This window comes from Moschus berezovskii, chromosome 4, assembly GCF_049115385.1.
Source record: "Moschus berezovskii isolate FMDL1 chromosome 4, NW_MosBer_1.0, whole genome shotgun sequence".
Taxonomy (NCBI): Eukaryota; Metazoa; Chordata; class Mammalia; order Artiodactyla; family Moschidae; genus Moschus; species Moschus berezovskii.
The window spans coordinates 5504171-5517570 of NC_142463.1; positions in this window are offsets into that span (position 1 = coordinate 5504171).

A 13400-nucleotide genomic window follows, 5' to 3' on the forward strand; every position below is an offset into this window, starting at 1 on the left:
GACACACTGCAATCATAATCACAGGAAACTAGTCGATCTGATCACATGGACCACAGCCGAATGTGGTCCACTGGAGAAGGGAATGGCAAACCACTTCAGTATACTTGCCTTGAGAACCCCATGAACAGTAACAAAGGGCAAAATGATAGGATACTGAACGAGGAACTCCCCAGGTCGGTAGGTGCCCAGTATGCTACTGGAGCTCAGTGGAGAAATAACTCTAGAAGGAATGAAGGGATGGAGCAAAAGCAAAACCAGTACCCAGTTGTGGATGTGACCGGTGATAGAAGCAAGGTCTGATGCTGTAAAGAGCAATATTGCATAGGAACCTGGAATGTTAGGTCCATGAATCAAGGCAAACTGGAAGTGGTCAAACAGGAGATGGCCAGAGTGAACATAGACATTCTAGGAATCAGTGAATTAAAAAGGACTGCAATGGGTGAATTTAACTCAGATGACCATTATATCTACTACTGTGGGCAGGAATCCCTTAGGAGAAATGGAGTAGCCATCATGGTCAACAAAAGAGTCCGAAATGCAGTACTTGGATGCAATCTTAGAAATGACAGAATGATTTCTGTTTGTTTCCAAGGCAAACCATTCAATATTACAGTAATCCAGGCCTATGCCCCAACCAGTAACGCTGAAGAAGCTGAAGTTGAACGGTTCTATGAAGAGTCTCTATCATAGACAGATTCAATAGTGGCACACTTTAGATTCCATGTGTAAATGATATCTGATATTTGTCTCTTTCTGACTTACTTCACCAGTATGATAATCTCTATGTCCACCCATGATGCTGTAAATGGCATTATTTCATCCTTTTTTGTGGCTGAGTAAGATTCCATTGCACATATGTACCACGTCTTCTTCATCCACTCCTCTGTTGATGGACACTTAGGTTGCTTCCATGTCTTGGCTGTTGTGAACAGTGCTGCTGTGAACATAGGGGTGCAAGTATCTTTTTAAACTATGGTTTTGTCCAGATACACGCCCAGGAGTGGGATTGCTGGATCAGATGGTAACTCTGTCTTTAATTTTTTTAGGAAGCTCTATACTGTTTTCCATAGTGGCTGCACAAATTTACATTCCCACCAACAGTGTAGGAAGTTTTCCGCTTCAGACTTGGATTATCTTAACCTAAAATGCAGGTGTTAAATCAAATTCAAGTGTTAAATCAAATGTAATTGGAGCCCCAAACCCTTCTTGAAGACACTCTACATGCAATTTAGGGCACCCTATGCAAAAGGGCCGACTCATTGGAAAAGATGTTGATGCTGGGAAAGACTGAAGGCAGGAGGAGAAGGAGACGACAGAGGATGAGATGGTCGGATGGCATCACCCACTCAATAGACACGAGTTTGAGTGAACTCCGGGAGTTGGTGACGGACATGGAAGCCTGGCGTGCTGCAGTCCATGGGGTCGCAAAGAGTTAGGCTTGACTGAGTGACTAAGCTGGATTGAACTGATGCAAAAGGGCTTCAGAATGACCCAGAATCCCTGAACTGGACATCAAAGGAGAATTCAAGGTTCTACCCAAGCTGTGACTCAGTGGGAGGCATTGCTCTCAGGCCAGCTCTCGCAGCTGATTCTGTTTCTAGGGATTCAGGGCATCGTCCTGCTCTGCAGACATGAAACTCCATTCTGCAGATGACACACAAGCTCTGCCACTGGTCTGCAGGAGAATCTTTCCTGCCTTCCATTAATAAACACACTTAATTTAGATGCATGCTTTCTTGCTCTTCAAAACAACACCCGCTTTGGAAGGCTAAGGAAACACGTCTTCGTCTTTTATTGCCCATCACAGCCTGGCGCGTGCATGCAGTGGGTACTGGTTGACCATTTGTTCAGTGGAGCTGGAAAGTCCAAGGGGAATGTTCTCCCTTCCCACAATGGACTGTTTCTCTTTCTAAATCTCCACCAAGAGCTCCACCAGAGTTGTCTCCGTGGAGTATGAGTCTGATGATTCTGTGTCAGCTCTGGCTCTTCTGATGCAGGGGAAGTATATATATTTTTTTAATTTTTAAATAACTGTACCTCCTATTCTGAAACTTTCCTTCTCAATGGAAAATAGCTCCCATGTGTACGTGAATTCCTTGCTGGGGAGGTGGGTGTGGGTGTTGGGTGGAGCAGGGGGAGGGACGAGGTGTTAAAACACCACGGGAAGAGGATGCATTGAAATAATTGAAGGGTGAGGGTGGTGGCTGTGTCCTCCCATTCAATTAAGTGACTCAGACAGTCATTGGCTAAATGGAGCTTGGTGAAGTGGATGCCCCAGCCTGTGCCCCTCTGGGGATGGAGGAAGGGCCGTGGCTTGGAATTCAAGAGACCAAGGGGTACCCCCCACCCGGAATTCAGCCTCTAAGTCACTCAATGACTTTGGCAGGTCACACCTTTGTATTCTAATATCCTCGTCTCTAGAAGGTAAAGAATCTGCCTATACTGCAGGAGACCCAGGTTCAATCACTGGGTAAGGAAGATCCCCTAGAGGAGGAAATGGCAACCCACTTCAGTGTTCTTGCCTGGAGAAGCCCATGGACAGAGGAGCCTGGCAGGCCACAGTCCATGGAGTCACAAAGAGTCGGACACGACTCAGCAACTAGCACTTCCATCCTCCTCTATGAAAGGGCTGGGTGAGTGAACCCAGAGCTCCCCTTCCTCAGTGACACTTTTGAGCCTGTGATGTCCTTTGGGCTCTAACATTCTCTGGTTGAGAGGGCAGAACAGAGTGGAACAGGACAGACTCTGAAGTTATGCACGGTTGGTGGAGACCCCAGCATGACTGGGGTCAGCGGGCACTGGTGAGACTCTTGACACAGCTTGGACATGCGAATGCAGGCCTGACCAGTCCCCAGCACTCTCAAATTCTCAAGTCACCAGGGTACTTAATTATCTAATTTTTCTGGTTTTCCATTGATGTAGCTATTGAGGGCATTTGTGAATATATCTTCTCATGTAAACAATTAGGCCAAAGGCTTTTCTGCTGAGGTTCAGTAGTGTACAGATAGGGCTTCCCAGGCAGCCCTAGTGGTAAAGAACCTGACTGGAATGCAGGAGGCCTGGGTTCAATCCCTGGGTCAGGAGGATCCCCTAGAGGAGGGCATGGTAACCCACTCCATATTCTTGCCTGGAGAACCCCATGGACAGAGGAGCCTGGCGGGCTATAGTCCATGGAGTCGCAGAGTAAGACATGACTGAAGCAACTTAACACACACACACTCGCACATTGCATAGCTCAGAACAGACACATCTCCAAAGAGCAACTTGCCTTGAAAAAAATAATATGTAAACTCGGTGTGTAACGAAACCAAAAATATTGAACATTGAAGTACTCTTCCATATAAATAAGAATGAGCACAGTGCTTTGTGCAGAGTCAAAGCTCAAAAATGTTAGAAGGCATGTATGTTTGCTCTAAGTTAGAAACCCTGGAAGGCTCCAGAAACAAGGAGCTATGGTGATAAAGTGTAATTAACTCACTGTGTATTGTGGTCGCAAGAGATGTCTCTACCATATGGTAGATGGGTTTCTTCAAAAGCAACTTAAAAAAATTAATTTTTGCTAATTGTTATTAATTGATAAATTATTCATAAAGAGAAATTGGGGTTTTTTTGGTCACAACTGTAATGACCCTAACTTTAAGGATAATGTGAAAAAATAAATTGAAAATGTTAGTTGCTCAGTCGTGTCCCACTCCTCGCAACCCTGTGGACTGCAGCCTGCCAGGCTCCTCCGTCCATGGGAGACACCAGGCAAGAATACTGGGGTGGGTTGCCATTCCCTTGAACCAGGGGATCTTTCTGAATCAGGGATCAAACCCTGGTCTCCTGCATTGCAGATAGACGCTTTACTGTCTGAACCACCAAGGAAGTCCCCAAACAAATGCTTTGTGTATATACTGTCTTAGCCTTGGGGAAGAATACCACAGACTGGATGCTTTTAAACAACAGGAATGTATTCCTTACAGCTCTGGAGGCTGGAAGTCCAAGGTCAAGGTGCCAGCAAGGTAAGTTTCATCTGAAGCCCCGGCTCTTGGCTTACGGGGAGCCCCCACCTCACTGTGTGCTCACTCAGCCCTGTCCTTGTACGTAACTGGGAAGAGACTGTGAACTTACAGTCTGTAGCCCCATTAGTGGGGCCTTACCCTCATGACCTCATTTGACTCTAATGGTCTCCCAAAGGTCTCATCTCCAAATACCATCCCACTGGGGGCTTAGGGCTTCAACATTTGAACTTGGGAGGGGAGCACACACTCAGTTTGTATCACATACAATCTATATCTGGGCTTCCCAAGTGGCTCAGTGGTAAAGAATCCACCTATCAATGCAAGCGACGTGGGTTTGATCCCTGGGCTGGGAGAAGGAAATGGCAACCCACTCCAGTATCCTCGCCTAGGAAATCCCATGGACAGAGGAGTCTGGTGGGCTACAGTCCATGGGACCAGAAGGAGTTGGACACAAGTGAGCGACTGAACACACAAACAAGCCCCGGACGCGTCACATGGTGAGACCCGGCTCATACGTCATTTCTCTTTGGGGGACAATGATGCCCTTTGACCATCTAATTCCCCCTCTCCTTCCTGCCCTTGGTTGGGGACCAACTTCTCCACGAGCACATATTCTCTGTACCATGTGAACCATCACAGATTCCCCGTGCATCAACAGTGAGATTTTGAGGTCCCTCTGGTCAGGGGAAAACATAGTCAGATTCCCCTTTGAACTTGCCCAGCTGCTGAGAACCAGGCTAGGAGGAGGCGCAGGAATGTTTGCTGATTGCATCAGGCCCTCAGCCCTTAGTTCCTGCCAAAAGCAAAGCAAATGCAGTTGGAAAGTTCTCTCTTAGACCTGGGGGGCATATTGTTGTTCTTATGAAATATTAGCAGTTAAGAAATTCATGATAACATGCTCCTGCAAAACCATCCCCAGTCAAGTATCAGGAGGAAGAGGAAGGAATCAAGTTTAGAAGTGAGCACCAAGTGACAGGCTCTTCTCATATATTGTTTAATTTCATCTTCACAATAAGCTGATGAGTTAGGTATTTGGTTTCCCATAGTATGGATGAGGAAGCTGGGCTTTGTGGAGATTATGCAATCTGCCCAAAGCCACACGGGAGATAGGGTGGGGAATAAAACTTGGACTTGTCTGGTTTCTAAATCTACGCTTTTTTCTTATATTAATGAACCTTCCAGTGTACTATACATATTTAAGGATATTGATCATGGTAAATCTCAGATTACTCTTTAATATCAGGGATTAAACTCTGTCCTCAGAGCTTCTCCCCCTGAGAGTGCAGGGGGTCTTTGCCCAAACCAATAGCTGTGACCAACACCTGTGCCCTTTCTGGGTCCCCTAATACATTACCTGTTGAATCTGAAATGGTGGTGCTCACCTCCTTTATGTCACTTCTTTTTAAAAATAAAATTTAGTTGTCTGGCTGGACTGGGTCTTAGTTTTGGCATGTGGGATCTAGTTCCCTGAGCATGGATAGAACCTGGGTCCTCTGCATTGAGAGCGTAGAGCCTTAGCCACTGGACCACAAGGAAAGTCCCCTTGTCACTTCTTAAGTCAGGAAATCGGGCATTTTTTGAGCTGTAAGGAGGAACTTTAAAACAGAAAGAAAGAGCCCATGAAGGGGTGCTCACTATCATAAATCATCAGGGAAATAAAGCAGCCACAACGAGTTATTACTTCCTACTCAGTAGGATAGCTCTGATCAAAGATAGGCAAATATAGTAAGTGTAGGCAAATAAACAGAGAAATTAGAAACATACATTCTGTGGCTGGTGAGAATGCAAACTAATGCATCTAATTTGGAGGAGAAGGGGACGACAGAGGATGAGATGGTTGGATGGCATCACCGATTCGATGCACATGAATTTGAGCAAGCTGCAGGAGTTGGTAGTAGGCAAGGAAGCCTGGTGTGCTGCCGTCCATGGGGTTACAGAGTTGGACAGGACTGAGTGACTGAACTGAACTGAACTGAACCATATGACTCCCAGTTCCACTTGCAGGTATATACCCAAGAGAAATAAAAACACAGGTCTGCATAAAGACTTGGGTGTGAATGTCCATAGAGTATTACTGTAAGAGCCCCAAAGTGAGAATAACCGGAATGGCCATCAGTGGATGAATGGATAAATAACATGTTGTTTATTCATATACAATGGAATATTATTTGACAAAAAACGAGTGAAGAATAGCTTCAGGCTACAACATGGGTGAAGTTGGAAAAAATTACACCAAGAGAACAAGTTAGTCACCCACAACCACGTATTGTACAATATTTTTGCCACACCTGATGGCACGTGAGATCTTAGTTCCCAACCAGCGATTGAACCCACAACCCTGCAATGAAAGCATGGAATCTTAACCACAGGGCTGCCAGGGAAGTCCCCATGTTGAATAATTTTACTTATATGAAATGTCCAAAATAGGCAAATAAGCAGGCAGTAGACAAGTGGTTTCCGAGGGCTGGGGAGGAGAGGGAGCAACTGCTAGTGAATATAGAATTTCTTCTTTGGGGTGACAGAATATTTAAAAATTACATAGTGGAGATGGTTGTGCGGTACTGTGAGTGTACTGGAAACCATTGAATTGTGCCCTTGAATAGTTGAATTGTATGGTATGTAGGTTGTATTTCAATAAGCTATTATTAAACAAACAGCTTCTCAGGTGACGCTAATGGTAAAGAATATGCCTGCCAATGCAGGAAACTGGGGTTTGATCCCTGGGTCGGGAAGATCCCCCTGGAGAAGGGAATGGCAACCCACTCCAGTATTCTTGCCTGGAGAATCCCATGGACAGAGGAGCCTGGTGGGCTACAGTCCATGGGGTTGCAGAGAGTCAGACACGGCTGAGTGACAGTGCACACATACACACGAACAAAAGGATGGAAGGAAGGAAGGAAGAAAGGAAGACAGGAAGGTATTTCCCTCCTGTCCTTGCAGGGTACGGGGTCATTCAGGGGCCCCACCTGCTCTCAGAGTTCTGAGTCCTTCAGGCGCCTTCCTACACTGTGCCTCCATCCCCCCTTCTCCTCTCCTGGAAGGCTCTTCCCTCGCCCATCTGCTTGGCTGCTTGGCAGACCTACTGTTCCACCATCAGGTCCCTGCTCCCCCACACCCACTCTTCTCTGTGGTTTTCCCGGATCGAGCTGGCAAGTTGCCTTACCCTTTCTCTGTGCCTGAAGGCTGTGCTCCTTTTAGACACATCTCGTGGTATCGTGGTTCCTGGCTACCTGTCCATCTTCCTGGTGGCCCTGACGGCCCTCCTGGGGGGCTGAGATGCTGTCTCATCTCTCTGTGAGTACCCAGCAGCTGGCACAGGGCCTGGCAGACGGCAGGGGCAAGGTGGGTGCTTGTACGGCAAACTGCACATGTCTGCATAGACACCTTCCAGAACATCCCCGGGGAAAAGCCAAGGCGGAAGTCATTGAATTTCTCCTCCACCAATTTCCTCCTCCTTGTTAAATTTTAGGCAAGCGGTCAGGTATACATGTTCCCACTGTGGTTAAAAAAGACACAAAACAAAAACCAACAAGCCAGATTTGAAATTCAGGAAACTGGAGACACAGGCTACTTAGGGCTGAGAAAGGCTGGCGGATTCTGCTAGAAATTCAGAGTGCCAAAAACGTCAAAGGCAATTACCTTAAAAATAGCAACTTCCCTTGTACTAGAGGGCTATCTTGACGTGTGTACCATAAACAAAATTGACTTCATTTAATAATTTACTTGCCAGTTCTGAGAAAGCTTGGTCAGAATAGTAAATAATTTCAAGGAAGATAGATAATTGCTGCTAAGCTGCCAAATGAATCTGTTTACCATGTAGATAAACACTTTAAAGGCTCTTGACAATATTGATGGAAAATTCTGATTCCTAATTGATCAATTACAGCTTGTATTACTTAGGAATTTTGGTTGCAAAGCCCAGAAAGTCATGTGAGCTGTTTAAATAAGAAGGGAAAGTGAAAAAAGTGAAAGTGAAGCCACTCAGTCTTATCCGAGTCTTTGCAACCCCAGGGGCTGTAGCCCACCAGATTCCTCCATCCATGGGATTTCCCAGTCAAGAATACTGGAGTGGGTTGCCATTTCCTTCTCCAGGGGATCTTCCTGACCCAGGGATTGTAACCCAAGTCTCCTGCATCGCAGGCAGACTCTTTACCATCTGAGCCACAAGGGAAGCCCCTAAATAAGATGGGAAGTTTGTCTTAAAAGCATAAGGATCCTCTATTAACCCAAAGTCTGGAGGCCACACAATTCAGGGTGGAATGGAACCAAGCCCAGGAATTGAACCTGGGTCTCCTGCACTGCAGACAGATTCTTCATCATCTGAGCCACCAGGGAAACCCCCTTCTAAGTATATTCTTCCACAATTTGCCTTTTAAGTTTTAAAGTAGGTAACTACATAGTCCTCTAGCATGTGAATACACCGTAATTTATATGGTTTTCAGGATTTTTCAGTTGCAAATCACGCATCCATGTTTATATTATTGTACATTTGTGGGAGTTTCTCTACAGGATAAATTTCCGGAAAGACAGTTTCTGAGTCAAAGGGTATGTGTTTTAGAAATGCTAAGAGATTTCGCTAAATTGTGCTTCCAGAATGCAACAACAATTTACACTCCTAAGAAGGGTCTATCAGCGCAATTTATGTATTCACTCATGCATGTATACATTCAATCAACCAATTAATCAATCACCCAGTCAACTCAAAAATTTATTGAGTTGTATTCTATGTGTCAGGTGGTCAAGTGGGTACCATGTTGAGGGAAACAGAGACAACTCGTGCTCTAGTGGGGATGACAATGTGGTGAGGAGTTGCTGCTGCTGCTGCTAAGTCACTTCAGTCGTGTCCGACTCTGTGTGACCCCATAGACGGAAGCCCACCAGGCTCCCCCGTCCCTGGGATTCTCCAGGCAAGAACACTGGAGTGGGCTGCCATTTCCTTCTCCAATGTGTGAAAGTGAAAAGTGAAAAGTGAAAGTGAAGTCGTTCAGTCATGTCCGACCCTTAGCGACCCCACGGCCTGCAGCCTACCAGGCTCCTCCATCCATGGGATTTTCTAGGCAAGAGTACTGGAGTGGCTTGCTATTGCCTTCTCCGGTGAGGAGTTAGATGTGAATTATTTATTTGCTTTGATACATGTGATAAGAAAAAGGTGTGGGGACTGTGAAAGCACAGAGTAGCTAGTAATATCTACTTTGGGGGCGTCGACTTACATTGCTTGCAAGAATGACCATCTGGCCCACCATATTTTAACTTCTCTAAAACTAATGAAAAACTCTATATAGCCTGTTTTTATTCCCTTTTCCCCTGCTTTGGTTCATATTAACTCCCTTTGATTCTGTATCCCCAGGTACAATTTAACCTTCCATTTTTCTATTTAGCCTTCTTTATTAAATAGGACCAACTGTTGACAACTTTATTCCCTTTTTTTTTGGTAAATTATTGTGCCTTTATATAATGTTTAGTCTTTGAATTTTTTGGAAAAGATTTCAAAACTTTAATTGCAGTGAAACACATAACATTAAATGTACCATCTTAACTATTTTTAAGTATATAATTTGGTAGTGTTGAATATATTCACATCGATCTCTAGAACTCTTTCATCTTCCCAAACTGAAACTCTGCTCCCACTGAAGAACAACAGCCCCTTCCCTCCTCCCACAGCCCTGGCCACTGCAGCTCTGCTTTCTGTCGCTGTGAGTCTGATGCTCTGGGGATATCATAGAAACGAAGTCACAGGGTGTTTGTCTATTGTGGCTGCCTTGCATCACTGCATAACATTACCCAGCATAATGTGTTCAAGGTTCACCCATACTGGGTTTCCCTGGTGGCTCAGAGGTTAAAGCGTCTGCCTCCAATGCGGGAGACCCGGGTTCGATCCCTGGGTCGGGAAGATCCCCTGGAGAAGGAAACGGTAACCGACTCCAGTATTCTTGCCTGGAGAATCCCATGGACGGAGAAGCCTGGTAGGCTATAGTCCACGGGGTCGCAAAGAGTCGGACACGACTGAGCGATGGAACGGAACGTAGTGCTGTACTAAATTAAATACTGCTTGTCCAGTGGAACCTGGGTTGCTTCCTGTTGCTCTTATCCAGTCGCTCAGTCACGTCCAACACACCACGACCCTCTGGACTGCAGCGCGCCAGGCGTCCCTGTCCTTCACTATCTCCCGGAGCTCGCTCAGACTCATGTCCATTGAGTCGGTGATGCCGTCCAACCATCTCATCCTCTGCTGTCCCCTTCTCCTCCTTCGCTCACTCATCCCAGCATCAGGGTTTTTTCCAATGAGTCAGCTCTTCGCGTCTACCTTTTGGCTTTTGTGAATAATGCTGTTGTGAACACAGGTGTACAAATATCACACAGAGACCCTGCTTTCAGATCTTCTGGGCATATACCAAGAAGTGGGATTGCTGGGTCACGTTGTAATTCTACGTTAATTTTTCGAGGAAACACCATGCTCTTTTCCTTAGTGGCTGCACAACTTTACCTTCCCACCAAGAGTGCACAGGCATTTCAATTCCACCACGTCTACCCCAACATTTTCTCTTCTCTGTTTTTCTTTGATTGAAGCCATCCTAATGGGCGTCAGCTGGTAGCTCACTGTGGTTTTGATTTGCATTTCCCTACCGATTGGGCTGCACAATTTTACCTTCCCACCAAGCGTGCACAGGCATTTCAATTCTACCACGTCCACCCCAAGGTTTTCTCTTCTCTGTTTTCCTTTGATAGAAGCCATCCTAATGGGTGTGAGCTGGTAGCTCACTGTGCTTTTGATTTTTATTTCCCTACCAATTGGTGATGTTTAACATCTTTTCATTTGTTTCTTGGCAGTTAGTATATTTCTTTGGAGAGCTGTTTATTCAAGACTTTTGCCCATTTAAAAAAAATGGGTTGTCTTGTTTTTCTTCCCTTTTTAAGATAAGAACATGCAGGAGCAAGTAGGGTGAATTTTGAAAGATGCCTTTGAAGCTTTTATTTTGAATGATAAGTCTCAGCTTGTGGCCCCGGGCAACATTCTTGAACTAAGGAAAAATCATTGCTTCTGTTCAAAGTTCCAGGAGTTCAACGCCCACGGAGTTGTTTTCAGAGCCCTGGCCATAGGCCAGAAGGACACTGTGTTCCTCCAAGACGTTTCTGAATGGTGCCTCCTGCGCTGTTTGCTCCTGGTTGGGAGGGGTCTCCTGAGAAAGTGCTCGCCAGCCTTGGGTCTCAGGAGAGGCCCTCACAACTGTGCTCCCCACCTTCTCCCTCTCTTCCTTACAGTCCTTGATGGAACGGAGCAGGACTCCCTGGGCGCTCCTGGGTACAAGCCCTTCCCGTGTTCTCTGCTTCTTGTTTGTAGGATATAAACTTCATTCAGCCTCCCACACCTTCCCTGAGATCCAAAGGGCAGATTCAAACAGTTGCTCACCTGTATGCAGGTCAAGAAGCAACACTTAGAACTGGACATGGAACAATGGACTGGTTCAAAATTGGGAAAGGAGTACATCAAGGCTGTACATTGTCACCCTGCTTATTTAACTTACATGCAGAATATATCACTGGACATGATGGACTGGATGAATCACAAGCTGGAATCAAGATTGTGTGTGTGCTCAGTCATGTCTGACTCTTTGCAACCCCATGGACTGTGGCCTGCCAGGCTCCTGCGTCCCTGGAATTTTCCAGTCAAGAATGATGGAATGGGTTGTCATTTCCTACTCCAGGGGATCTTCCCAATCCAGGAGTTGAGCCTGGGTCTCCTGCATTGCAGGCAGATTCTTTACTGTCTGAGCCACCAGGGAAACCCCTGGAATCAAGATTGACGGGAGAAATATCCATAACCTCAGATATGCAGATGACACCACCCTTATGGCAGAAAGCAAAGAAGAACTAAAGAGCCTCTTAATGAAGGTGAAAGAGGAGACTGAAAAAACTGGCTTAAAACTCAACATTCAAAAAACCAAGATCATGGCATCTAGTCCCATCATTTCATGGCAAATAGATGGGGGAAAAACTGGAAACAGTGACAAACTTTATTTTCTTGGGCTCCAAAATCACTGCAGATGGTGACTGCAGCCATGAAATTCAAAGATGCTTGCTCCTTGGAAGGAAAGCTATGGCATATCTTTTGTTGTTTAGTCGCTCAGTCATGTCCAACTCTTTGTGACTCCATGGACTGCAGCACGCCAGCCTTCCCTGTCCTTCACCATCTCCCAGAGCTTGCTCAAACTCATGTTCATTGAGTCAGTGATGCCATCCAACCGTCTCATCCTCTGTCATTCCCTTTTCCTCCTGCCTTCAATCTTTCCCAGCATCAGGGTCTTTTCTAATGAGTTGTCTTTTCCCATTAGATGGCCAAAGTATTAGAGCTTCAGTTTCAACATCAGTCCTTCCAATGAATATTCAGGTTTGATTTCTTTAGGATGGACTGGTTGGATCTCCTTGCAGTCCAAGGGGCTCTCAAGAGTCTTTTCCAACACCACAGCTCTAAAGCATCAATTCTTTGGCACTCAGCTTTCTTTATGGTCCAACTCTCACATGCGTACGTGACTACTGGAAAAATCATAGGTTTGACTCTCACATGCGTACGTGACTACTGGAAAAATCATAGGTTAGGATCTTGGCTGGCAAAGTAATGTCTCTGCTTTTTAATACACTGTCTAGTTTTGTTATAGCTTTTCTTCTAAGGAGCAAGTGTCTTTTAATTTCACAGCTACAGTCACCATCTGCAGTGATTTTGGAACCCTAGAAAATGAAGTCTGTCACTGTTTCCATTGTTTCCCCATCTATTTGCCATGAAGTGATGGGACCAGATGCCATGATCTTAGTTTTTTTGAATGAGTTTTAAACCAGCTTTTTCACTCTCCTCCTTCACTTTCCTTAAGAGGCTCTTTAGTTCTTCTTTGCTTTCTGCTGTAAGAGTGGTGTCATCTGCATATCTGAGGTTATTGATATTTCTCTCAGCAATTTTGATTCTAGCTGGTGTTTCGTCCAGCCTGGCATTTTGCATGATGTACACTGCATGTAACTTAAATAAGCAGGGTGACAGTATACCAACTTGACATACTGTTTTCCCAATTTGGAACCTGTCCATTGTTTCATGTCTGGTTCTAACTGTTGCTTCTTGACCTGTATTCAGGTTTCTCAGGAGGCAGGTGGTCTGGTATTTGCATCTCTTTAAGAATTGTCCACAGTTTTTTTGTGATCCACATAGGCAAGGGCTTTAGTATAGTCAATGAAGCAGAAGTAGATGTTTTCCTGGAATTCTCTTGCTTTTTCTATGATTCAAAGGATGTTTGCAATTTGATCTCTGGTTCTTCTGACTTTTCTAAATCCAGCTTTAACATCTGGAAGTTTTCTGTTCACATACTGTTGAAGCCTGGCTTGGAGAATTTTGAGCATTACTTTGCTAGCTTG